Here is a 26,639-nt window from a genome sequence, read left to right as displayed (position 1 = left end):
ACACACACACCCGGAGCAGTGAACACACACATACACACACACACCTGAAGCAGTGAACACACACACACCCGGAGCAGTGAACACACACACACCCGGAGCAGTGAACACACACACACCCGGAGCAGTGAACACACACACACACACACACACCTGGAGCAGTGAACACACACACACCCAGAGCAGTGAACACAAATACACACCTGGAGCAGTTAACACACACACACCCGGAGCAGTGAACACACACAAACACCCGGAGCAGTGAACACACACACACACCCGGAGCAGTGAACACACACACACACACACACACACACCTGGAGCAGTGAACACACAGACACACCCGAAGCAGTGAACACACACACACCCGGAGCAGTGAACACACACACACACCTGGAGCAGTGAACACACACACACACACACACACACCTGAAGCGGTGAACACACACACACCTGGAGCAGTGAACACACACTCACACACACACACACACACACACACACACCCAGAGCAGTGAACACACACACACACACCTGGACCAGTGAACACACACACACACCTGAAGCAGTGAACACACACACACACCTGGAGCAGTGAACACACACACACACACCCGGAGCAGTGAACACACACACACACACACCCGGAGCAATGAACACACACACACACCCGGAGCAGTGAACACACACACACACACACACACACACACACCTGAAGCAGTGAACACACACACACACACACCTGAAGCAGTGAACACACACACACCCGGAGCAGTGAACACACACACACCCAGAGCAGTGAACACACACACACCCAGAGCAGTGAACACACACACACACCCGGAGCAGTGAACACACACACACACACACACACACACACACCCGGAGCAGTGAACACACACACACACACACACACACACACACACGGAGCAGTGAACACACACACACCCAGAGCAGTGAACACACAGATACACCCGAAGCAGTGAACACACACACACCCGGAGCAGTGAACACACACACACACACACACACACACACACACCTGGAGCAGTGAACACACACTCACACACACACACCCAGAGCAGTGAACACAAACACACACACACACACACACACCTGAAGCAGTGAACACACACACACACACACACACCTGAAGCAGTGAACACACACACACCCAGAGCAGTGAACACACACACACCCAGGGCAGTGAACACACACACACACACACACACACACACACACACACACACACGGAGCAGTGAACACACACACACACCCAGAGCAGTGAACACACACACACCCCAAGCAGTGAACACACACACACCTGGAGCAGTGAACACACACACACTCACACCCGGAGCAGTGAACACACACACACACACACACACACGGAGCAGTGAACACACACACACCCAGAGCAGTGAACACACACACACCGGGAGTAATGAACACACACACACACACCGTTCAGAGTTTGGGATCAGAATGATTTATTATGTTTTTTTTGTTGTTGTTTATTTTTATTTATTTTTACAGGAGTTTACTCATCAAAACTGCATTTATTTGATCAAATATACAGGAAAAAAGTGAAATATTATTATGAAGTAAAACAACAATTTTTATTTTAATATACATTAAAATCTATTTTATTTCTGTGATTTTCAGCATCATTCCTCCAGTCTTCAGTGTGACATGATCTTCAGAAATCCTTATAATATTATGATTTATTATCAGAGTTGTGCTGCTGAAACCGTGATACTTCTTTCAGGATTCTTTGATAAATGAAAAGATAAAAAAGAAGAGCATTTATTTAAAATAGAAGTATTTTCTAACAATAAACACTAGAGTTCAATAGTTTGTGGTCAGTAAAATGTATTCTTTCTTTTAAAAAAAAAAATAGAACTCTTTTAGGATGTATTGTTGATTGTTATGATTCAGATCGGCACTTCGGAGCCTGTTCGCGACTCGGTTGATTCAGATCGGCACTTCGGAGCCTGTTCGCGACTCGGTTGATTCAGATCGGCACTTCGGAGCCTGTTCGCGACTCGGTTGATTCAGATCGGCACTTCGGAGCCTGTTCGCGACTCGGTTGATTCAGATCGGCACTTCGGAGCGTGTTCGCGACTCGGTTGATTCAGATCGGCACTTCGGAGCCTGTTCGCGACTCGGTTGATTCAGATCGGCACTTCGGAGCCTGTTCGCGACTCGGTTGATTCAGATCGGCACTTCGGAGCCTGTTCGCGACTCGGTTGATTCAGATCGAGACTCCGGAGACTGTTTGTGATTTTTTTTAAATTCAGATCTGGACATCGATGCAGGAAGTGTTTGTCAAACAGTTCATTATAATGAATATTTGGAGCTGAGGCTTTTTTTTAGCCTGTCGATTTGATTTTTAAATGATTTCAATGACTTTTGGAAATTGCATGTGTTGTGTTTTATGAATTGTGGATGGATTAATCAACTGAAAAATAAAGTTGAACAGAAATTATCAAGAACTCTTAAAGATGATGATGATAAAATTATATCTAAGTATGAACTAACTTGCGCAATACAGTAAATATTCTTACTCTACCCTAAATCGGTGAAAAAATGTTTGGCTCAGTTTACAGTAAAGTGTACGTCACACATCCTTTCATTATGATGCAACATTGTTTCCTCTTCAGGTGAGTATTGTTATGGAAATTTTTAGTGTTGTTAATTTGGCATTGATTGCATTAATCTAATTCAAGTATCTTTTTAAACATACAATGAATAAGGTAGTATATATAGTCCATAGGGACATTGAGTTATTTTATGTAACTTGTGCACGTAACTGCTTTAGGTTGAAAAACAACATTTGAGGGGAAACTGTGTAGCAGAGACGGACAGTTTTTGAGAGTTACCAGGCATCTATGATGAGATATGCATGTGTTATGATGTGATGTGCACTGAGCAACATGATTGGCTCAAAGGTCCTAGTCTGTCTCTCAATGTATCTTTTTACATTCTATAAAAAGTGGGCTGTAAGTCTGTGTGTTATCTCTTTGCACACAGACTCAGAAGCTGTGTGTAAACCAGATCATTCTCTGCAGAGAATTAAAGCAATACAAAGACAAAACTCTGTTTGGTTTTTCATTCTCAATCTCTACAAATTGTTATTGAATTAGAATTTCCACAACAGTATTTAACATCTTTATTATTGTGGGGATTAGTGTGTAAGTGCTACACACACACGCACCATTCAGAGTTTGGGATCAGAATGATTTATTATGGTTTTTTTTTGTTGTGGTTTATTTTGTTTGTTTTTTTACAGGAGTTTACTCATCGACATATTTATTTTATCAAAAATACAGGAAAAAAGTGAAATATTATTATGAAGTAAAACAACATTTTTTATTTCAATATACATTAAAAATCTATTTTATTACTGTGATTTTCATCATAATTACTCCAATATTCAGTGTCACATGATCTTCAGAAATCATTCTAATATGATGATTTATTATCAGAGTTGTGCTGCTGAAACTGTGATACTTCTTTCAGGATTCTTTGATGAATGAAAAGTTTAAAAGAAGAGCATTTATTTAAAATAGAAGTCTTTTCTAACAATAAAAACTAGAGTTCAAAAGTTTTTGGTCAGTAAAATGTATTCTTTCTTTCTAAAAAAAAAAAATAGAACTCTTTTAGGATGTATTGTTGATTGTTTTGATTCAGATCGGCACTTCGGAGCCTGTTCGCGACTCGGTTGATTCAGATCGGCACTTCGGAGCCTGTTCGCGACTCGGTTGATTCAGATCGGCACTTCGGAGCCTGTTCGCGACTCGGTTGATTCAGATCGGCACTTCGGAGCGTGTTCGCGACTCGGTTGATTCAGATCGGCACTTCGGAGCCTGTTCGCGACTCGGTTGATTCAGATCGGCACTTCGGAGCCTGTTCGCGACTCGGTTGATTCAGATCGGCACTTCGGAGCATGTTCGCGACTCGGTTGATTCAGATCGGCACTTCGGAGCCTGTTCGCGACTCGGTTGATTCAGATCGGCACTTCGGAGCCTGTTCGCGACTCGGTTGATTCAGATCGGCACTTCGGAGCCTGTTCGCGACTCGGTTGATTCAGATCGGCACTTCGGAGCGTGTTCGCGACTCGGTTGATTCAGATCGGCACTTCGGAGCCTGTTCGCGACTCGGTTGATTCAGATCGGCACTTCGGAGCCTGTTCGCGACTCGGTTGATTCAGATCGGCACTTCGGAGCATGTTCGCGACTCGGTTGATTCAGATCGGCACTTCGGAGCATGTTTGCGACTCGGTTGATTCAGATCGAGACTCCGGAGACTGTTTGTGATTTTTTTTTATTCAGATCTGGACATCGAAGCAGGAAGTATTTGTCAAACAGTTCATTATAATGAATATTTGGAGCTGAGGCTTTTTTTTAGCCTGTCGATTTGATTTTTAAATGATTTCAATGACTTTTGGAAGTTGCATGTGTTGTGTTTTATGAATTGTGGATGGATTAATCAACTGAGAAATAAAGTTGAACAGAAATTATCATGAACTCTTAAAGATGATGATGATAAAATTCTATCTAAGTATGAACTAACTTGCGCAATACAGTAAATATTCTTACTCTACCCTAAATCAGTGAAAAAATGTTTGGCTCAGTTTACAGAAAAGTGTACGTCACACATCCTTTCATTATGATGCAACATTGTTTCCTCTTCAGGTGAGTATTTAACATCTTTATTATTGTGGGGATTAGTGTGTAAGTGCTACACACCAGTGTTGTAGTCAAGTCACCAACTGTCGAGTCCAAGTCGAGTCTCGAGTCTCGAGTCTCAGTGTTCGAGTCCGAGTCCAAGTCCGAGTCACCAAAGAAGAGTCCGAGTTGAGTCCAAGTCCAGTCACCATTACCAGAGTTCGAGTCCGAGTCGAGTCTCGAGTCCCGTATTGGATTTTTTTTTTTCAAGGTTTTATTTAAGTTTTTTGAGGAAACAATAGCAACCAACTGAGTTTGTAGGCATCGAAGTCCATTACATGAAGGAAACATCCTGAAATGTTTTCCTTAAAAAACATAATTTAAGAAAAAACGCCATAGATATCCTGGATGGCATTGGGAGGAGTAAATGATTAGGAAATTTTCATTTTTGTGTGAACTAATCCTTTAACACTGTACTACAGAAATACACTTGGCGAAAAAAAGAAACGTGCATATTACAATGAGTGTGAGTGTGTGTGTGTGTGTGAGAGAGAGAGAGAGAGAGTGTATGTGTGTGAGTGACCTTGTGATTTAGCGTGAGTGCGTTTGCATGTGAATGTGTGTGTGTGAGGGCACGCGCCTGGTCAGAAAGCAGCGTTTAACGATAAGGGCCGTTCAAATATCGCGTCTTTTGTACGCTCAAATTCGTTATTTCCAATGTAGGCGCGCGCTATGCACGCTCATAATGGAAGCGTATGCGCGCTCATAATGGAAGCATCCAGGCGCGTCCGCACCACATCGAGTTAAAAACAATTCAACTTTTCAGAATGCCGCAAGCGGACCGCGGGTCATGTGACAAGAACTAACCAATCAGCTTCACCCTTTCCCGCAAGTGCCCGAGCGCTTTGGAAAAAAGTAAAGTGAAAGTAAAGTGAGTGACGTCAGTGAGTGTGTTGTCAAGCAAAGAGAGCGAGCGGTAGCAGTGTCTGTGAGGGAAAAGAATAGATCCCGGCCAGTCTTGGGCACAAAACATTTTTTTAAAAATTTTTTAGTCAAAAACAACGTGATGAATGCTCAAGTCCGATTTTATATCCTCGAGTCCGAGTCCAAGTATGAGTCATCAGTCCACGAGTCCAAGTCAAGTCACGAGTCCAGAGAATGGAGTCTCGAGTCGGACTCGAGTCCAAAGAATAGTGACTCGAGTACTCCATCCCTGACACACACACACACTCGGAGCAGTGAACACACACATACACACACACACCTGAAGCAGTGAACACACACACACCCGGAGCAGTGAACACACACACACCCGGAGCAGTGAACACACACACACACACACACACCTGGAGCAGTGAACACACACACACCTGAAGCAGTGAACACACACATACACACACACACCTGAAGCAGTGAACACACACACACACCCGGAGCAGTGAACACACACACACCCGGAGCAGTGAACACACACACACACACACCTGGAGCAGTGAACACACACATACACACACACACCTGGAGCAGTGAACACACACATACACACACACACCTGAAGCAGTGAACACACACACACCCGGAGCAGTGAACACACACACACCCGGAGCAGTGAACACACACACACACACACACCTGGAGCAGTGAACACACACACACCTGAAGCAGTGAACACACACACACCCGGAGCAGTGAACACACACACCGTTCAGAGTTTGGGATCAGAATGATTTATTATGTTTTTTTTTGTTGTTGTTTATTTTTATTTATTTTTTACAGGAGTTTACTCATCAAAACTGCATTTATTTGATCAAATATACAGGAAAAAAGTGAAATATTATTATGAAGTAAAACAACATTTTTTATTTTAATATACATTAAAATCTATTTTATTTCTGTGATTTTCAGCATCATTCCTCCAGTCTTCAGTGTCACATGATCTTCAGAAATCCTTATAATATTATGATTTATTATCAGAGTTGTGCTGCTGAAACCGTGATACTTCTTTCAGGATTCTTTGATAAATGAAAAGATAAAAAGAAGAGCATTTATTTAAAATAGAAGTATTTTCTAACAATAAACACTAGAGTTCAATAGTTTGTGGTCAGTAAAATGTATTCTTTCTTTCTAAAAAAAAAAAATAGAACTCTTTTAGGATGTATTGTTGATTGTTTTGATTCAGATCGGCACTTCGGAGCGTGTTCGCGACTCGGTTGATTCAGATCGGCACTTCGGAGCCTGTTCGCGACTCGGTTGATTCAGATCGGCACTTCGGAGCCTGTTCGCGACTCGGTTGATTCAGATCGGCACTTCGGAGCGTGTTCGCGACTCGGTTGATTCAGATCGGCACTTCGGAGCCTGTTCGCGACTCGGTTGATTCAGATCGGCACTTCGGAGCCTGTTCGCGACTCGGTTGATTCAGATCGGCACTTCGGAGCCTGTTCGCGACTCGGTTGTTTCAGATCGGCACTTCGGAGCGTGTTCGCGACTCGGTTGATTCAGATCGGCACTTCGGAGCCTGTTCTCGACTCGGTTGATTCAGATCGGCACTTCGGAGCGTGTTCGCGACTCGGTTGATTCAGATCGGCACTTCGGAGCGTGTTCGCGACTCGGTTGATTCAGATCGGCACTTCGGAGCGTGTTCGCGGACTCGGTTGATTCAGATCGGCACTTCGGAGCGTGTTCGCGACTCGGTTGATTCAGATCGGCACTTCGGAGCCTGTTCGCGACTCGGTTGATTCAGATCGGCACTTCGGAGCGTGTTCGCGACTCGGTTGATTCAGATCGGCACTTCGGAGCCTGTTCGCGACTCGGTTGATTCAGATCGGCACTTCGGAGCCTGTTCGCGACTCGGTTGATTCAGATCGGCACTTCGGAGCGTGTTCGCGACTCGGTTGATTCAGATCGGCACTTCGGAGCCTGTTTCGCGACTCGGTTGATTCAGATCGAGACTCCGGAGACTGTTTGTGATTTTTTTAAATTCAGATCTGGACATCGAAGCAGGAAGTGTTTGTCAAACAGTTCATTATAATGAATATTTGGAGCTGAGGCTTTTTTTAACCTGTGGATTTGATTTTTAAATGCTTTCAATGACTTTTGGAAGTTGCATGTGTTGTGTTTTATGAATTGTGGATGGATTAATCAACTGAGAAATAAAGTTGAACAGAAATTATCAAGAAACTCTTAAAGATGATGATGATAAAATGATATCTAAGTATGAACTAACTTGCGCAATACAGTAAATATTCTTACTCTACCCTAAATCAGTGAAAAAATGTTTGGCTCAGTTTACAGTAAAGTGTACGTCACACATCCTTTCATTATGATGCAACATTGTTTCCTCTTCAGGTGAGTATTTAACATCTTTATTATTGTGGGGATTAGTGTGTAAGTGCTACACACCAGTGTTGTAGTCAAGTCACCAACTGTCGAGTCCAAGTCGAGTCTCGAGTCTCGAGTCTCAGTGTTCGAGTCCGAGTCCAAGTCCGAGTCACCAAAGAAGAGTCCGAGTTGAGTCCAAGTCCAGTCACCATTACCAGAGTTCGAGTCCGAGTCGAGTCTCGAGTCCCGTATTGGATTTTTTTTTTTCAAGGTTTATTTAAGTTTTTTGAGGAAACAATAGCAACCAACTGAGTTTGTAGGCATCGAAGTCCATTACATGAAGGAAACATCCTGAAATGTTTTCCTTAAAAAACATAATTTAAGAAAAAACGCCATAGATATCCTGGATGGCATTGGGAGGAGTAAATGATTAGGAAATTTTCATTTTTGTGTGAACTAATCCTTTAACACTGTACTACAGAAATACACTTGGCGAAAAAAAGAAAAGTGCATATTACAATGAGTGTGAGTGTGTGTGTGTGTGTGTGTGTGTATGTGAGAGAGAGAGAGAGAGTGTATGTGTGTGAGTGACCTTGTGATTTAGCGTGAGTGCGTTTGCATGTGAATGTGTGTGTGTGAGGGCACGCCTCTGGTCAGAAAGCAGCGTTTTAACGATAAGGGCCGTTCAAATATCGCGTCTTTTGTACGCTCAAGTTCGTTATTTCCAATGTAGGCGCGCGGTATGCACGCTCATAATGGAAGCGTATGCGCGCTCATAATGGAAGCATCCAGGCGGGTCCGCACCACATCGAGTTAAAAACAATTCAACTTTTCAGAATGCCGCAAGCGGACCGCGGGTCATGTGACAAGAACTAACCAATCAGCTTCACCCTTTCCCGCAAGTGCCCGAGCGCTTTGGAAAAAAGTAAAGTGAAAGTAAAGTGAGTGACGTCAGTGAGTGTGTTGTCAAGCAAAGAGAGCGAGCGGTAGCAGTGTCTGTGAGGGAAAAGAATAGATCCCGGCCAGTCTTGGGCACAAAACATTTTTTTATAAAATTTTTAGTCAAAAACAACGTGATGAATGCTCAAGTCCGATTTTATATCCTCGAGTCCGAGTCCAAGTATGAGTCATCAGTCCACGAGTCCAAGTCAAGTCACGAGTCCAGAGAATGGAGTCTCGAGTCGGACTCGAGTCCAAAGAATAGTGACTCGAGTACTCCATCCCTGACACACACACACACCCGGAGCAGTGAAAACACACATAACACACACACACCTGAAGCAGTGAACACACACACACCCGGAGCAGTGAACACACACACACCCGGAGCAGTGAACACACACACACCCGGAGCAGTGAACACACACACACCCGGAGCAGTGAACACACACACACCCGGAGCAGTGAACACACACACACACACACCTGGAGCAGTGAACACACACACACCCGGAGCAGTGAACACACACACACAAACACACACACACACACACCTGAAGCGGTGAACACACACACACCTGGAGCAGTGAACACACACTCACACACACACACACACACACACCCAGAGCAGTGAACACACACACACACACCCGGAGCAGTGAACACACACACACACACACACACACCTGGAGCAGTGAACACACACACACCCGGAGCAGTGAACACACACACACCTGGAGCAGTGAACACACACACACACACACACCCGGAGCAGTGAACACACACACACACACACACACCTGGAGCAGTGAACACACACACACCCGGAGCAGTGAACACACACACACCCGGAGCAGTGAACACACACACACCTGGAGCAGTGAACACACACACATCTTTCTCTCGTGTTTTGTGCCGTTATGTCACATATTGTGGATCCTCTAATTAAACTCATGCACATGTAATTAGTCCTTACAGCTTAATCCGATCTGACCTCATTCTAGCGCTCATTTCTAATTAAATATTTGGCTCTTTTAAACAAGACCATTAGAGACGCTATTAGTGCCAAACAGGACCATCACAGAGAAACTACATGAGACTCACAGCCACACTGCTGGTCTAACATCACCATGCTAAAATAGTCCATAATCCATAATAACATGTTAAAAACGTGTTCTGGTCTGAATCAGAAGAGAAATCTGTTTACAAGCCAAAACAGCTGGACTTCTCCACTGGAGGAAGTGTTATTATGGATTATAGAATCATCTTAATTCTGGATGTGTTTCATCTTTTGTCTTCTCCAGATGTTCACTGATGGACTGGAGTGCTGTGGATTATTGTGATGTTTTTATCAGCTGTTTGGACTCTCATTCTGACGGCACCCATTCACTGCAGAGCATCCATTGATGAGACACTGATACTTCTCACTCAATTCCTCATACTTTCTGGTTTCAGGTCAAAATGAAGCTCAAATCCGTTCAGTCTTTCTGAAATATCAAAAGTAGACGTTCTCATCTGAAGTACTGCTACTATGTGGCTAGCTGTCCTCATGCACAAGAACATGATCAACTACAGCGCTGTGTATTTCATCAGGAATAATGACCTTTCACCCCGCCCCTTCAGTTCTCTTTCCCCTCCTCTTCCTGTTTGTCTCCCACTAGGATTAATTTCCTAAGCACACCATCACCTGTGACCCTGAGAGTCTGAGCTGTGTGTCTTCAGTTCTGCTGCTCAATGTTCACTCATGGATAACCGTGTGCTATCTGAGCTCATATTCTGATTCTTCTGGTAATTATATTGTGTGTTTGTGTTTTCTGAATAAAAAAAAGGGGGAAACCTGTGCAGAAAGAGGGCTCTTTTGTGCCAATTTTTGCTCAAAGTGGGCGGAGCCGGCTGTCAACAATTGAAAATGGACAAAGAGGCGGGAGCTGGGAGGAGCTGAGGTGACTGGTTGCTGAAACCACACCCACCAATCTATGGGACCAATCTAGCAACCAGAAGATCACTTCCTTGTTTGGTTCAAGAGAAAGACTGGAAGGTTGCCGCTTGGCATTAAAGTAAGCAATACATTTTTTCTGTTTAACACGTTAAAATATTTAACGCAGGGGCGGAGCTAGGGTTGGCCAACCTACTCTCAACTACAGTCAGAAGAGATGTTGTCAGGCCTTACGTCAGTAAAGATGATTTCTCCTGTCCTGTCAGCTGGTACACTGTGCTCGTAGCGTGTGCTCTTCAATTACACACACAAATACAATGTCACATGCTATATATCATTTCATATCAAAACACAAATGAAACTACGAGCATGCATTATTGTAGTTATCATCAGTTAAGTCATGTATTACCAAAAAGGCGATTAAAGCTGCCGTAAAACTGCGCATGCAAGTACATGTTGTCTATGAGTCAGATTTAGGATCATGCCTCTGTCCTGGAGCAGCACTGTCTCCCTCATCTAACACACATGGAACTCATCAGCTCATTACAGACACGGTCAGAGCTCAACATAAGGGTGAAGACGTTTGAGAAACTGGGATGTGTGTCAGATCCGTGTCATGTTCAGCAGCTCTTGAACAGCTAGAGTAAGCTCCTAAACAGATGTGTGATGACGTCTGCTCATCTCATCTACTTCTGTAGCCTTAAGGATCCCTCCATATTTAATTTAGGATTATTAATCATGATTAAAAAGTGTGATTCATTTCAGAAAAATATGTGTGAATAATTAGTTAATGTTTTAATCGATTGACAGCACTAGTTAATATTCAATGTTATAAAATTGCATTGTTCTTCGGTGTGTTTTCACTAAATATCCAGTGTTTCTCAGACCTAAAGAACATGTGTTCATAATGAATTTGTAATGTAATTCATATATTTTTCACAATGCTCTTCTCTAGAGAGGTTTTTCTAGCTATGGGGTTTGTTCACTGACCGTGTTTCCTGAGGTGAATGTGATTATGTGATAATGTGATATTATTGATCTAGAGCGGTCTTACCGACATCTTCCGGCGGTTGAAGCACTGATTGATGGATTCTGTGATTGATGATTGATTTCAGTAAGTTTGTTCTGTTTTTTTCTGATGTTCATTTACATTACATTTACATCTAGTCATTTAGCAGATGCTTTTATCCAAAGCAACTAACAAGTGAGAACAAAAGAAGCAATCGAACTAACAGAAGAGCAATGATATAGTGCTAGAACAAGTCTCAGTTAGCACAACACAGTACACGTAACCAGGGCTTTTAAATAATATAATAAATAAAAAGACAACAGACAGAATAGAAAAAGAACAGAGCAAACTAGTGTTAGAGGTCTTTTTGTTTGTATTAATCGTATAATAAATGAAAAGTAAACAGAGAATACAAAATATTAGAAGCTTGTTTGCTGCTATAACTAGTAGTAAAGAGATCACTTCACTCCAGCATCTGACTCCACACATTTACTGACTGACTTTAGATATAAAAGTGTGTTAGAATTAGTGTGTGTGTGTTTGTGTGTGTGCGTCGGCAGTGTGTGTGTGTGTGTGTGTGTGTGTGTGTGTGAGCAGTGTGTGTGTGTGTGTGTGTGAGCAGTGTGTGTGTGTGAGCAGTATGTGTGTGTGTGTGTGTGTGTGTGTGTGTGTGAGAGAGAGATTGAGTGTGTGTGTGTGTGTGTGTGAGCAGTATGTGTGTGTGTGTGTGTGAGAGAGAGATTGAGTGTGTGTGTGTGTGTGTGTGTGTGAGCAGTGTGTGTGTGTGTGTGTGTGAGCAGTGTGTGTGTGTGAGCAGTATGTGTGTGTGTGTGTGTGTGTGTGAGAGAGAGATTGAGTGTGTGTGTGTGTGTGTGTTTGTATGCAGTGTGTGTGTGTGTGTGTGTGTGTTTGTATGCAGTGTGTGTGTGTGTGTGTGTGTGTGTGTGTGTGTGTGTGTGTGTGTGTGTGTGTGTAACAGATTGTGGCGTCCTGACAGCAGGTATCTTTGGCACAGAGCTCTGTGTAATTGACTGAGCACTACTCATACTCTCTCTCTCTCTCTCTCTCTCTCTCTCTCTCTCTCTCTCTGTCTCTCTCTCTCTCTCTCTCTGTCTCTCTCTGTCTCTCTCTGTCTCTCTCTGTCTCTCTCTCTGTCTCTCTCTCTGTTTCTCTCCAATGATCAGCAGACAGCAGGAACAACGAGCAGGACAGAGGAAGGACGAACAGAAGAAGAGACACAAAGAGGAGCAGTGTGACAGAGAAAGAGAAAAAAGAGAGAGAGAGTATGTTGTCTGAATGAGAAGTGGAGGCATTAGACCAGAGAGAACGAGCGAGAGCGAGACAGAGAGTCAGGAGGAGCTCTAAATATGCGTCCTAGTTCTGTGCTGTTTAAAGGGAGCACACATGATAGAGTCACTATCTAAACCAGGCCACGGAGAGAGAGAGAGAGAGAGAGAGAGAGAGAGAGAGAGAAACAGGTGAGACTCTGCAGAAGGTCAGGCACTTAAAGGGATAGTTCACCCAAAACTTAACATTATGTCATTAATAACTCACGCTCATGTCGTTCCAAACCCGTGAGACCCCCGTTCATCTTCAGAACACAGTTTAAGATATTTTAGATTCAGTCAGAGAGCAAAACATCATCCGTGTTTGAGTAAATTACATCGAGTGCTTACACACAGCTTCAATGGAGGGACTGAGAGCTCTCGGACTAAATCTAAAATATCTTAAACTGTGTTTTGAAGATAAACGGAGGTCTTACTGGTTTGGAACGACATGAGGGGGAGTTATTAATGACATAATTTAGATTTTTGGGTGAACTAACCCTTTAAGGTCATCATGTTTGACCTCTGACCCCTCGGGCTGTCTATCTACTGTCAGTTCGGAAGTCTAGCAGCACATCTCAGACATCAGATCATGTTCATCAACCAGTCACAGAACTGGCGGCTCAGATCACATGCCTTCCATTTATTACTAAAAGAACACTTGAAGAACCTTTTCATTGCCACAGCAAAACTTCTAGCTTGACTAATCCAATTAAAAAATGATTAAGAACAGGTGAACAGTAATAAAATAAGAACAAATAAACTAACTAAATGCACAGATAAATACAACAGTACAAATTTACAACACTATGAGAGCGAAAGCAGCGTGCAAGGACTGATTAAAGTTCTCTTTCATCTCTTCTTGCACTTGAATGGCTTAAAGTTGCTTGAATGTTTAAACTCGCAAAACTCAGAAACATCACTCTATGATTGATCAACTTTGCCGCTAATCCAGGAATCACGTGCATGTCGAACCGTGGGGCCTGGTTTCAACCCTTAATCACAAGAAGAACCTACACAGAGACTCACCTTCACTAGCATTACCCTCCGTTTTATCTGGATTAACTGATTAACTGTATTACTGTATGAAGTAAATACACAAGTATCTATTTAATCTACAGAAGTTAAGAGCAGCGAGTGATTCTCTACTTTTCTTAAGTGGTAGAGCATTGTGTTACCAAGCGCAAGGTTGGGGGTTCAGTTCCCCCGGGAGCACATGATAGGTAAAAACTGATAGACTGAATGCACTGTAAGTCGCTTTGGATAAAAGTGTCTGCTAAGGGCATAAACATTATAAATTCACAGATCCGTTATATTGATTTCTTTACTGTTTTCTTGAGACGTTACTGACTTTAAGTGGATACTTGTCATTCTGACATTGTGTGTATTTGTGCTAGAAGACACAAAAGAGAACTCACTTCAGTACTTGTGTGCTGTCCAAACAACACTACCAGACAAGCATAAACCAGCACAAACCAGCATAAACCAGTGCAAGACATCATAAGACAGCATAAACCAGCATAAACCAGCACAAACCAATATAAACCAACATAAAACAGCATAAGCCAACATAAACCAGCACAAACCAGCTTAAACCAGCACAAACAAGCAAGAACCAGCCTACATTAACACAAACCAGCATAAACCAGCATTAACTAGTACAAACCAATATAAACCAACATAAACCAGCCTAAATCAACACAAACCAGCATAAACCAGCACAAACCAGCTTAAACCAGCCTGGACCTCTCGTTCCTCCTGACACTCCAAACCTGAATGAGTTTTAGAAGATATTTTGAAGAACACTGGGGTTCAGAGAGCACTGGACTGGACACTGAGACATTCCTCAAAATATCTTCTGCTGTTCCACTGCTGCTCTGAACGAGGAAATGATGACAGAACGATCATATTATGGGTGAATGATTCCTTTAATCAACATTGAGCTGTCTTCCTTTGAGCTGCTTCACAGCTAAAATTTGAGTTGTTTAATCATTTTCCAACCTAAATACTATTATTTGCATATAACAGCCTATATCTCTAGAAAAATAAACATATTGATCAAGACTTCAAATGAAAACATGTTGTAGTATTATAAAGTCTGCGACTGGAGTCGCTCAACCCTCTCAATTCTTCTTTTCATTGCTGTTAAATGATTCTCTACTTTCAGATTTATTTCACTAGTTCACGCTTACATATAATTAGCTGAGGTATGGTATGCGTATTTGGCGTGCTGTCCGGGGAAGGGTCCGAGCTCGGGAATGGCCCGAACCTAGAGTACCCCCCCCCTTCCCCGTCTATTTATAAAGTGAACTCGAAGTGAGGAGATGGGGTGGAGGAGGGATGCTGATAAACCCTCAATGGATAGAGGTAAGTCAGCGATATTTATACTGTGTGATTGATTACTAGATTGTGGTCCATCTGTGTTGATTAGGCTATGTATCTGACGCGCTCCTCCCGAATCTTATTAATAAATTACATATTGTGCTTTTCTCCATTTGAGCCCTTTCCTTTGTTTTGTGATTTGTTCATATTTCTTTTAAATGTCTTCTGTTTGTATGATGCATCTTTGCACTGAACTTAGTGCCCAGGTCCTCTGTAAAGCTGGCGGATTGACATTGTGAAGGTTGTGTGTTGTTTGCGCTGGGCAGGACGCGTGGGCCGAGCAGCGCTTCAGCTTCATCTTCGTCGGTGTGTTTAGCGGAGAGAGAGAGACGAGCGCGGTGTGATTTTGCAGTGTTTAGAGCTCGTGGGCACAGCTCTGACTCACAGCCATCTGACGGCGACTGGATCATTTTCTCTCAGTGTCTAACACTTCCAGCGGCTCATCATCATCCTCACACACACACACACACACAGTTTCCCATCATGCATCTCTGCAGAATGCATTAGCACACGTACCTTAGCAGCCATGATCATGGAGGAGCCTCCCTTCACTCCCAGGATGGGGATGTGTGTCTGCGCGGAGATGAAGTCCAGGATCTGTGCGATGGCCTCCTGGTCGGTGTCGTCTCCGAACACTACGCCCTGCAGCCAGTGCTCCATCATCAGGTCGCAGATGCTCTTGATGATGCTCTTGGGGTCCGTCTCGTTCATGGTGACCATCTCAACACTGGGCGCCAGCGGCATGTGGCCAAAGTCATCTTTGTCACGCATGCCGGCGAGCGCCACCTCACTGGAGTTCCCCACCAGCACCACTGCGATGCTCAGGCCCTGCATCAGCTTGGAGACGGGCGGATACTGAGCCACTGATGATGGGATATACTGGGCCACGCCCCCTCCGCCTCGCTCGCGCCGTGATTGGACGGCCAGTGGCAGCAGCAGCAGCAGACACACGGCCAACAGCTGCTGCAGCGACGGGCGGGGCCAGTGATGTGGGGGCGGAGCCAGAACACGAAGCCACGCCCGCCTTGCCTGAGAGGGGGGAGCTAAGCCACGGTAAATGCAGACGGACATGATGGAGGAGCGAAAACCCTGCGAGAAAAACAGACAGATTACAGCACATACGTTCATTTTCAATAGTCTTAAAATCATCTTCTTGCCTCCTTGGAAGTCAAGTCACCTTTATTTATCTAGCGCTTTAAACAAAATACATTGCGTCAAAGCAACTGAACAACATTCATTAGGAAAACAGTGTGTCAATAATGAAGAATGATAGTTAAAGGCAGTTCATCATTGAATTCAGTGATGTCATCTCTGGTTAGGGTTAGGGTTAGAGCGGTGTATCATGGTGCCTTAAGATTTATTATGGATTGTACATTTTCTAAATCAAGGTGCATTTTAGTAAATTTAAAACAGTTTTGTGTGTAGTGGAAAATGATTTAATGATTTGCAAATGCTTCTAGTGCTGTATTTTATTAATATCTTACTGCTGTGATGTATTGTTGTTTGTCATGTGTGTTTTTATATAACTGGGCTGCCAGGACACTCCTGTAAGAGATTCTTAATCTCAGGTTCTCTCCTGGTTAAATAAAGGCAAAGAAACATTACAATATTTAGATTTTATTATAAATTCACTCTACATAGATCATAAATGTTGGGAAAAACACATAAATGACGTTTCCACACTGGAGGGGTCCAAAAACAGAAGGAGCTTCATCTCAAACTTCACTGGAACAACAAGAATGAAAAAGTATTTGAACAATAGATCAAGAACCGAGAGGAAACGACAGTAAAAGAGAGATCAGGTGCTTTAACCTGCGCTTGGACAGAGGTCATCTAACAAGAGCTCTAGCTGAAGGCTCTTCACAGGCGAGAGCGACGGATGTTTGAGAAGCGTGCGGTCAGCAGCCGTGTCTCTGACACACATGAACCGTGCAACAGCAGATCAATATGAGACGGCTGTTTATTATGGATGAGATAAACTCTCCCCTGACGAGCGGAGAGCGAGCGATGACCGTCGCCTACACACCGTGTGATGATCGCCGCTGACAGACTGATGACGGACCCACACACACACATCTGGTGTGTGTCCATGTGATTACTGTCAATGGGCTCCAGTGTTTGGGCTCTACACAATACAGTCATACGGGTTTAGATGGACATAAATGATTTTTGGGTCGATTAACCCTTTAAATGAGTCCTGAATGAGACGGGTGTGACAGAAAGCACACGATGGAGGAGAGGAGAGAGTTTGTGATGCAGAGACTGACACGGTTCAGAGATCTGAGTCTGCACTTCTCTTCTGCACGCAGTTTCCATAGCAACCATTAAAATAGACCTCTACATACAGCTGATGACCTCACACTCACACACACACGTGTTTGTTTTTGTGTAAAGTGTGTTCATCCCATAGGTGTAATGGTTTTTATTCTGTAGAAACTGTATATTCTATGTCCCTTCACCAACTCTACACCTAACCCTAACCCTCACAGGAAACTTTCTGCATTTTTACTTTCTCCAAAAAACTCATTCTGTATGATTTATAAGTGTTTTGAGAAATGGGGACATGGGTTATGTCCTCATAAGTCACCCTCTCCTTGTAATACCTGTGTCATACCCATGCCATTATACAGAGTTGTGTCCTGATATGATACACACACACACACACACACACACACACACACACAGACACACTCACACTCACAGACAGACACACACACACACACACGCACACAGACACAGACACAGACACACACACTCACACACTCACAGACAGACACACACACACACACACAGACACAGACACTCACAGACAGACACACACACACACACACACACACACACTCACAGACAGACACACACACACACACACACACACACACTCACAGACAGACACACACACACACACACACACACACACTCACAGACAGACACACACACACACACACAGACACAGACACAGACACACACATTCACACACTCACACTCACACTCACAGACAGACAGACACACACACACACACACACACACACACACACACACACACTCACACACTCACACTCACAGACACACACACACACACACACACACACACTCACACACACACTCACAGACAGACACACACACACACACAATCACACACTCACACTCACAGACAGACACACACACTCACACACTCACACTCACAGACAGACAGACACACACACACTCTGTCCCCCTGCAGAAGCCACTTACATCACTGTAACTAGCATAAGAGAGTCCTGTTTATGAGATTACACACACACACACACACACACACACACACACACACACACACACTGTAATCAGTGAAATGAGATTGATTGATGCTCTTCACAGATTACAGCTTCAGCTCACTTGGCTATTTCAGGAGCACATTACATGGATGAGGACCGTGTGTGTGTGTGTGTGTGTGTGTGTGTGTGTGTGTGTGTGTGTGTGTGTGTGTGTGTGTGTGTGTGTGTGTGTGTTCGGACAGGACAGTGGACTCACTGTCGTCGGTAAGCACATACTGAATTGTCCAGAAAACAAGTCACAAAGGGTAAACATGAAATTTTGTTATTATGGCATTATATTAGATCTTTCAGAAATATTGCAACATATCAGCAAATAAAATCTAAATATATTTAAAACACCCATAACTCCATATACATATACATTTCAAATACTTGAAATGTAACTATTCAGAACAGACCAGGTATTACATTTACATTTATGTATATTAACCAAAATAAATGACAGTGCCATTATTATAAACGTGATGAAAGTGTTAATGAAACACTGGTTTGTGTGTGTCAGACCGTGTCTGTGTTTCTCGCCCAGATGTCGTATTCATGTTGATTATTCATTTGATTCCAGATGTTTTCTATCTTTAATTTGCACTTGTCTTGTCTTGTATATTAACTGAGTCCCAGTCTGAGTTTCTCTGTCGGCTGGTGCATGTCGTCACAGTGTTAACCCTTTGTGAATTAAACTCCATGATTCTCCAGCGTCTGCTTGTTCCTCGTACCTTCCTCTCCCGTGAACAAATGTGCTTTACAAATAAACTTGTGCTCACGATCCTCTCTCATTCACAGTGATATCATTGACTTGATTGCAAATAAATGCACAGACACTATTTGACTGAACAGAGATGACATCACTGAATTCAATGATAAACTGCCTTTAACTATCATTTTGCATTATTGAGACACTGTTTTCCAAATGAATGTTGTTCAGTGCTTTGACACAATACGCCTATATAAATAAAGGCGATACCAACACCCTGAACCCATACACTACTTACATATCGAACAAAACACTCTTCCTTCACCCACCAGTGACTACACAACACACAAACACCACAGCAGACAAACACAGGCATGAGCCTTACAGGAATCAGGACGAGGATGTGTCTAACTCATGCGAGGAACAGAAGCAGAAACAGTGTGACGCTCTCATGATGCTTCTGCGGTCCTGAGCTTCACTGTTCTTAGATGAAGAGTTTCGAGCAGGACGTTCATTTAGTCGCACAGGCTGGGACTGAGATGAAGATTAATGACGACAAGATTTTAAACTATTCATGAGAAACAATCTCTGGAGCAGAACACACTGCTGCAAATGTCTACTGAACGTTTATGAACAGAAGAACTGAGAGTCCATTGATATCATCCTAACAAACACACACACACACACACACACACACACACATCCCCATACACACACACACTCACTCACACACACACACACACACACACACACACACACACACTGAAGCAGTGCAGGTGTGAGGTGTCACATGACATTGATTTATTCATCAATCAGTCAGTCTGCACACATGCGGCCGCCGATGATCTCAGATTAATCTGATCTAATTACACCATCAGAAATTAAAATCACACACTCTCTCTCTCTCTCTCTCTCTCACACACACACACACACACAGATCGATGGGTTGGTCAACAGATAACACTTTAACAGCTGCTCACACACTGTCTGCCAGTGCTGAGCACAGGTCTGTGTGTGTGTGTGTGTGTGGTTTTATTTTATTTTACACACACACACACACAGACACACTAGTCTACTAGTCCTGCTGAAGCTTTTCTTTCTCTCAGCCATAAAACTGCTTAATTCACTTAATTAACACAATTAAATCACAAATACAACAAGACCCAAATATTTGAAGAGGCATTAAATAAAACAGGATAATTAAAATCTTCTGTAATGTCACCATGACATCTCAAAATATGGTAATTACTGTACAATAATAACCAGGACAACGACTAGAATAATAACCATAAACAGAACAATGACTAGAATTACAACTGTAACCAGAACTGTAAACAAAACCATAATTTTAACAATAACAATAATGATTACAACAATAACGATACAATAACAATAACTGTGATATAACCATGCTATAACCATAACAACAACAATGATAACCATAACAAAACTGTAACCAAAACTATTGCTACCTATAACCATAGCTACAATAGCTAATGACAACGATTACAACAATACTTTTAAAGATAACTTTAACAATGACTACTACCATAACTAATCACAATTATTTTACAACCAATTACAACTATTACAGTAACTATAAGCATTAACAGCCGTGGATAGAGAATCGGACTTGAACCTGAAGGTTGTGGGTTTGAGTCTCTATAATTATAACTATGACTAGTTAGCAACAACTAAAACTAATGTAAACTATACTAACTTATAACTATAGTTAACTATAATTATACTAACTATATCTACAACTATAAACATTTCTAATGGCAATTATAATGATAACTATAACAATAACTAACAATACTTATATCAATAACAATAACCATAACCTTAAATAATAATAACTGTAAATATAGCTGCAAGCAGCAATTACAGGGCCAAGCACTCCACCGGAAATTGAGGAGCTAAGATTGGCAGGGAGCATCACACCAAATGCAACAATGAGCAATTACAGCAATTTTAGGATGATTGTAATCGAAATTAGAAAAAATCATAAATACAACCTCTTGTAGCATGATTTATTGGCTTATCAAGTGTGACCAATAGTTTGCGCTGTTATCAAATTGATATGGTGTGTTCTGTGTAACTGACATTGACAGACACTAAGTTTGGTGTCAATATGCCAAAGCATTGCAGAGCTACAGCTACAAGTGCCATTTTAGCATCATGCCACAAATTCCTTGCTAAAACAGTATGCTAAAACAGATCAGTCTATTGACACAAAATCCATAAAATTTTGTCAGCACAGTCTCTAGATTATCCTACTCGATTTTGGTGAAAATGGGACCAATGATTGATGAAGAGTTTGAAAAAGTAGGTTTTCAACATAAATCATAATGGCGGACAGGAAGTCCAGCTGGCATATTTGGTATCTATATTGTCGGCAAAAACCATGGAATATTTTGAGACCAGTTTCATTTCAATAGGCTAATGCAATAAATGTTATTACCATTTTTATAAATGTAATTATTACTGGTTAATGAATGGTTTATTACTTTTGACTAATAGGTGGCGCTGTTACCAAATTGATGAGGTATGGTCAGTGTTAAGTGACAATGACACATGCAAAGTTTGGTGCAAATATGTAAAAGCTTTGCAGAGATATATTCTTAAATGCATTTTGGCACTGTGCCTAAAATTTGTAACGATGCTGTATGAAAACGGTTATGTCCATCAACACAAAATGCTTAACTTTTGTCAGCACTGTCTGAAGATGATCTGACTCGATTTTGTTGAAAATCGGACCAACAGTTGAGGAGGAATTAGAAAAGGTAGGATTTTAACATAAATCAAAATTGCGGACAGGGAGTTCAGATTTCCCACTAAAAAAATTATATGTCTATTGTCGGCACAACCCAAGGAATATTTTGAGATCAGTTTCATTACAATAGCCTAATGCAATCAAAAGTTATTAGAATGTTTGTAAATTTCATAATTGAAGGTTAATGAATGGATTATTAATCTTGGCCAATAGGTGGCGCTGTTACCAAATTGATGTGACATGGTCAGTGTGAGGTGACAATGACACATACAAAGTTTGATGCAAATATGTCAAAGCTTTGTTGAGATACAGCCTCAAATGCATTTTGGCACCCTTACAGCAAATTCGTTGATGCACTAAATGAGAACCATTTTGTATATTGACACGAAATCCAAAAGTTTTGGCCAGTGGGGTCTGAAGATGATCCACGTCAAATTTGGTGAAAATCGGAGCAACGGATTAGGAGAAGTTCGAAAAGGTAGGTTTTCAACATTAATCAAAATGGCGGACAGGAAGTATGGACAATTTTGGCATAATTGGTATCAATGTTCTTGGCACGACAAAAGAATATAGGGAGACCATTTTCATTTCAATAGTCTAATCTATTTGAAAGTTATTAGCAATTTTTTAGAAATTTCATTATAACTCTTGACCACAAGGTGGAAAACTTTTTGAGTACCTTCAGGGCATGGAGCCGAATATTTTTGTAATTATTTTCATAACGAAACAATAATTCGTTAAAAAATACAGCATTTTAAAACATAATTCAAAATGGCCGATGCCTAAAATGACTGACACAGGAAATCTGGATATCATTCGACTCGACATGACCCACTGAATCTAAAGAGACCAATTGTGTGATTTTTGGCCAAACCATTCAGAATTTTTAAGCAAAAATATGCATTTGTCATATCTCCTGAGAAACACTCCAGGTAGTCTCAGGTCATGGTTATTATAACACACACCAAGTTTGGTCTCAATATGCCAAAGCATTGCCGAGATATAGCCTCACATGCACTTTTGCGTGCTTTTGGCCAAATTTTTTCACGTGTCATTCAAGAACGGTTGGACGAATCAATTTGAAATCCATAACTTTTTGTTAGCTTTCTCTGAAGATGATCTGAGTCAATTTTTGTGAAAATTGGACTAACCGTCTAGGACGAGTTCGAAACAGTAGGTTTTTTGACCAACTTTTTTAACTTTTAGTGGTGCTGTTATCAAATCAATTTGGTGCATTATGTGTGACTTGTCAATGACACACACAAAGTTTGTTGTCAATATGCCAAAGCATTGCAGAGATACAGCCTCAAGCGTAATTTTGGCATCATGCCTCAAATTCATCACTGTGTTATGCGAAAACGATTTTCTGTATCAAAATTACTCTGGCATACTTGGTAACTATGTTGTCGGCATAAGCCAGGGAATATTTTGAGACCAGTTTTGTTATAACTTCTCTCAAAATATTTTGGTACCTTCGGGGGATGGTGCTGGTGGCACATTCTGAGTTTCATAATATAACACCAATGCATTTGTTAAGTATAGCATTTTTTTCACAAAACTGTATTGAAGTCAATTGGAATATCATGTTTTGTTCTATTATAGTGCCACCAAGAGGCTTAGTCCCAGCATTTTTTATATGTCCTCAGAGTGAGCCCATACATATGTGTGTCAATTTTGGTGAAAATATCTCAATTCACTTCAGAGTTATAGACATTTATATGAAAAAACATGTAAAAAAATGACTTTCATTTAAATTTTTCTACCCCTTACTATCAATATTTTCACATTTGGGCATTAATGTGTAGCTATCGACCTATGTTTTCAAACTTCTGACGGTGGTTTCATCTCGATCAGACAAGCGGTTTTGAAGATATAGCCAAATGGTTTTTAAGCGCTAAATCACAACGTTACACAAACCGTAAGGCGAAACCTAGCATTTTTCGAAACCTCTCACGCTCCTTCAGGACATTGTGCTGATGACCCATACAATGTTTCGTAAACAATCCGTTGATGCTTTCTTAAAATACAGCATTTTAGCAAAAAATTCTAAATGGCCAACAGTCAAAATGGTCGATATGGTAATGTTTTGGATATCAGTCGACTCGGCATGTTGCCCTGAATCTAACAAGACCAATTTTAAGATTTTTGGAGTTATAAGCAAAAATAAAAACAAATTATATCTCCGGACCAGTAGGTGACACTGTGCCGAATGCAGCACGTAGCCTCAGGTCATGCTTGTTATGACATGTACCAGGTTTGGTCTGAATACGATAAATCGTTGCAGAGATACAGCCTTATGACTGTTTTTGCAAGTGCTATGTAAAATTTGTTCGAGCGTTTATCAAAAACTGTTTGACAAATCATTTTGAATTCCATAACTTTTGGTCAGCACTGCCTGAAGATGACCTGGTTACATTTTCGTGTAAATCGGACAAACTGTCTAGGACGAGTTCAAAAAAGTAGGTTTAAAAAAAAACTGCAAAAAATTCATAATTTTCAACCTTAAAAAATCAGCAAGGTTTTATTTTGGCGGGTTGCCAGAGAGTAAGCTGCTGACTGAAGAGTATCAGTGAATGAAATGTCACAGTTTTACGCTGTGCTTTGAAAACGTTAGCTGGTAGCCTAGCTTTACGCTTTCAGTTTCAGTACAGTTTGTCGATCTACAATGGTAATTGTTAATTAACAGCTGTCAGAACTTATTTATACAGCACAGTTTTATTTTGGACAAGTATGTGGACCTACGGACCACTTATGTGCACCTGAATATATAACAATCCATACAAATCCATGGATTCTGATTGGCTGTCAATGCTTTTATCATTTATCAGCTGGAAAAAATATGTTCTGAAAGTGATTCCAGTGATATCATTGTGGTGTTGTTATCTGTACAGTTGTACTGCAGTATTAACAATGCTCCTAGTCGCTATGTGATTATTCTCGATGATGAACACTCTGTGGTTATAATGATGTCTGCAGTGATCTTTCCTGGTGTGAAGGGCTCTGAGGAGCAGCAGTCACACTGTACACTAGAGCACAGTAAAACACGTACTGAACTAGCACTGTGTCCAGCGGGTTATGATCTGGACCAGGACTTAATGAGGATGAGTTTGCTGAATGATCCCTTCAAACACACACACACACACACACACACACTTGTGTTTCTCCAAATGACAATAAGTGTGTGTTGAGTGGAAGAGATTTGAGATTTGATTCATGTGAAACTTTGTTGAGAGCAGCAGTTTTATGTGTGTGTGTGTGTGTGTGTGTGTGTGTGTGTGTTTGGTGTTACCACTTTTATGTAATCAAACATCTGACAGTTAAAACTCAGCAGCCAATGGACAATGTGAGAAAAACAGCCTTATTAACACAACGAATAGTGAAATAATGATGAAAATACTGAAACAGGAGCGAAGTGTGTGTGTGTGTGTGTGTGTCTCACCTCGTGTGTTTTCAGCTGAACTCTCACTCCTCCATCTCAGAAACCACATGATGCTGTAGCGTTCTCATACCCTACTGCACACACACACACACACACACACACACACACGTCAGTATTAGTGGAACATGTGTGAAATATTCTTTATATATTCTAAATAGATTGATTGACTAATGCACCTCACAATCTCTAAAGCGTGTGTGTGTGTGTGTGTGTGTGTGTGTGTTTGTACTGTATTTGTTTTGACCAAAATTTTACCAATCCGTTACACTTGTAGGGACCAAATGTCCTCACTTCTATTGTGAAATACTTTGACAGCCCACCAATCAGGACATTTGAGTGGTCCTCACTAGTTAAAAAGTCAGAAGGTGTTGTAGATGTAAATCTATGTATGTAAATCGGTAGGTTTAGGGGTAGTGGTTGATTTTGGATAGAAAATATAATTAACCTGATAGAAAATCAATGAACATATATGCAATGTCCTCACTAAGATGTGTGTGTGTGTGTGTGTGTGTGTGTGTGTTACCTGTGGACACTGATAGCAGTCAGTCTACAGTATCTCTCTCTGTTCTTGTGTGTGTGTTTGTCCTCTGGAGCTGCTGATCTTCAGAGTCCTGGTTTTCAGAGTGTCTGCGGAGACAGAAAAGACCTTCATTTTCAGACAGAACTCACACACACATGCACACACACACACACACACACGCACATTCAAATTCACTGAGAACAAAATAATTTACATAAATGTTGTTTTCTCTTTCTGTGAGTTTGTTTTTATCAAAGTTTAGTAGGCGAAAAAGAACAAGCTATCAAACATTTAAGACGTATGTGAAAAGAATCATGTGCAAAAACTGT

The 26,639-nt window shown here is 41.7% G+C and overlaps 1 pseudogene across 1 annotated transcript in view; it reads right to left on the bottom strand.

The window, feature by feature from the left end:
- Positions 1-26,639, bottom strand: part of LOC113054676 (glutamate receptor ionotropic, NMDA 2B-like) — a 60,886-nt pseudogene that overhangs the window by 24,432 nt on the left and 9,815 nt on the right. Inside the window, exons 2-4 of the transcript XR_003277418.1 lie at positions 26,314-26,417; positions 25,791-25,864; positions 16,090-16,662 (exon numbers count right to left, since the gene is read on the bottom strand). The product of XR_003277418.1 is annotated as a glutamate receptor ionotropic, NMDA 2B-like (transcript). The remainder of the gene's footprint in view (positions 1-16,089; positions 16,663-25,790; positions 25,865-26,313; positions 26,418-26,639) is intronic.

Source organism: Carassius auratus, chromosome 3, assembly GCF_003368295.1.
Source record: "Carassius auratus strain Wakin chromosome 3, ASM336829v1, whole genome shotgun sequence".
NCBI lineage: Eukaryota > Metazoa > Chordata > Actinopteri > Cypriniformes > Cyprinidae > Carassius > Carassius auratus.
This window is presented reverse-complemented; position numbering and strand designations above follow the sequence as displayed.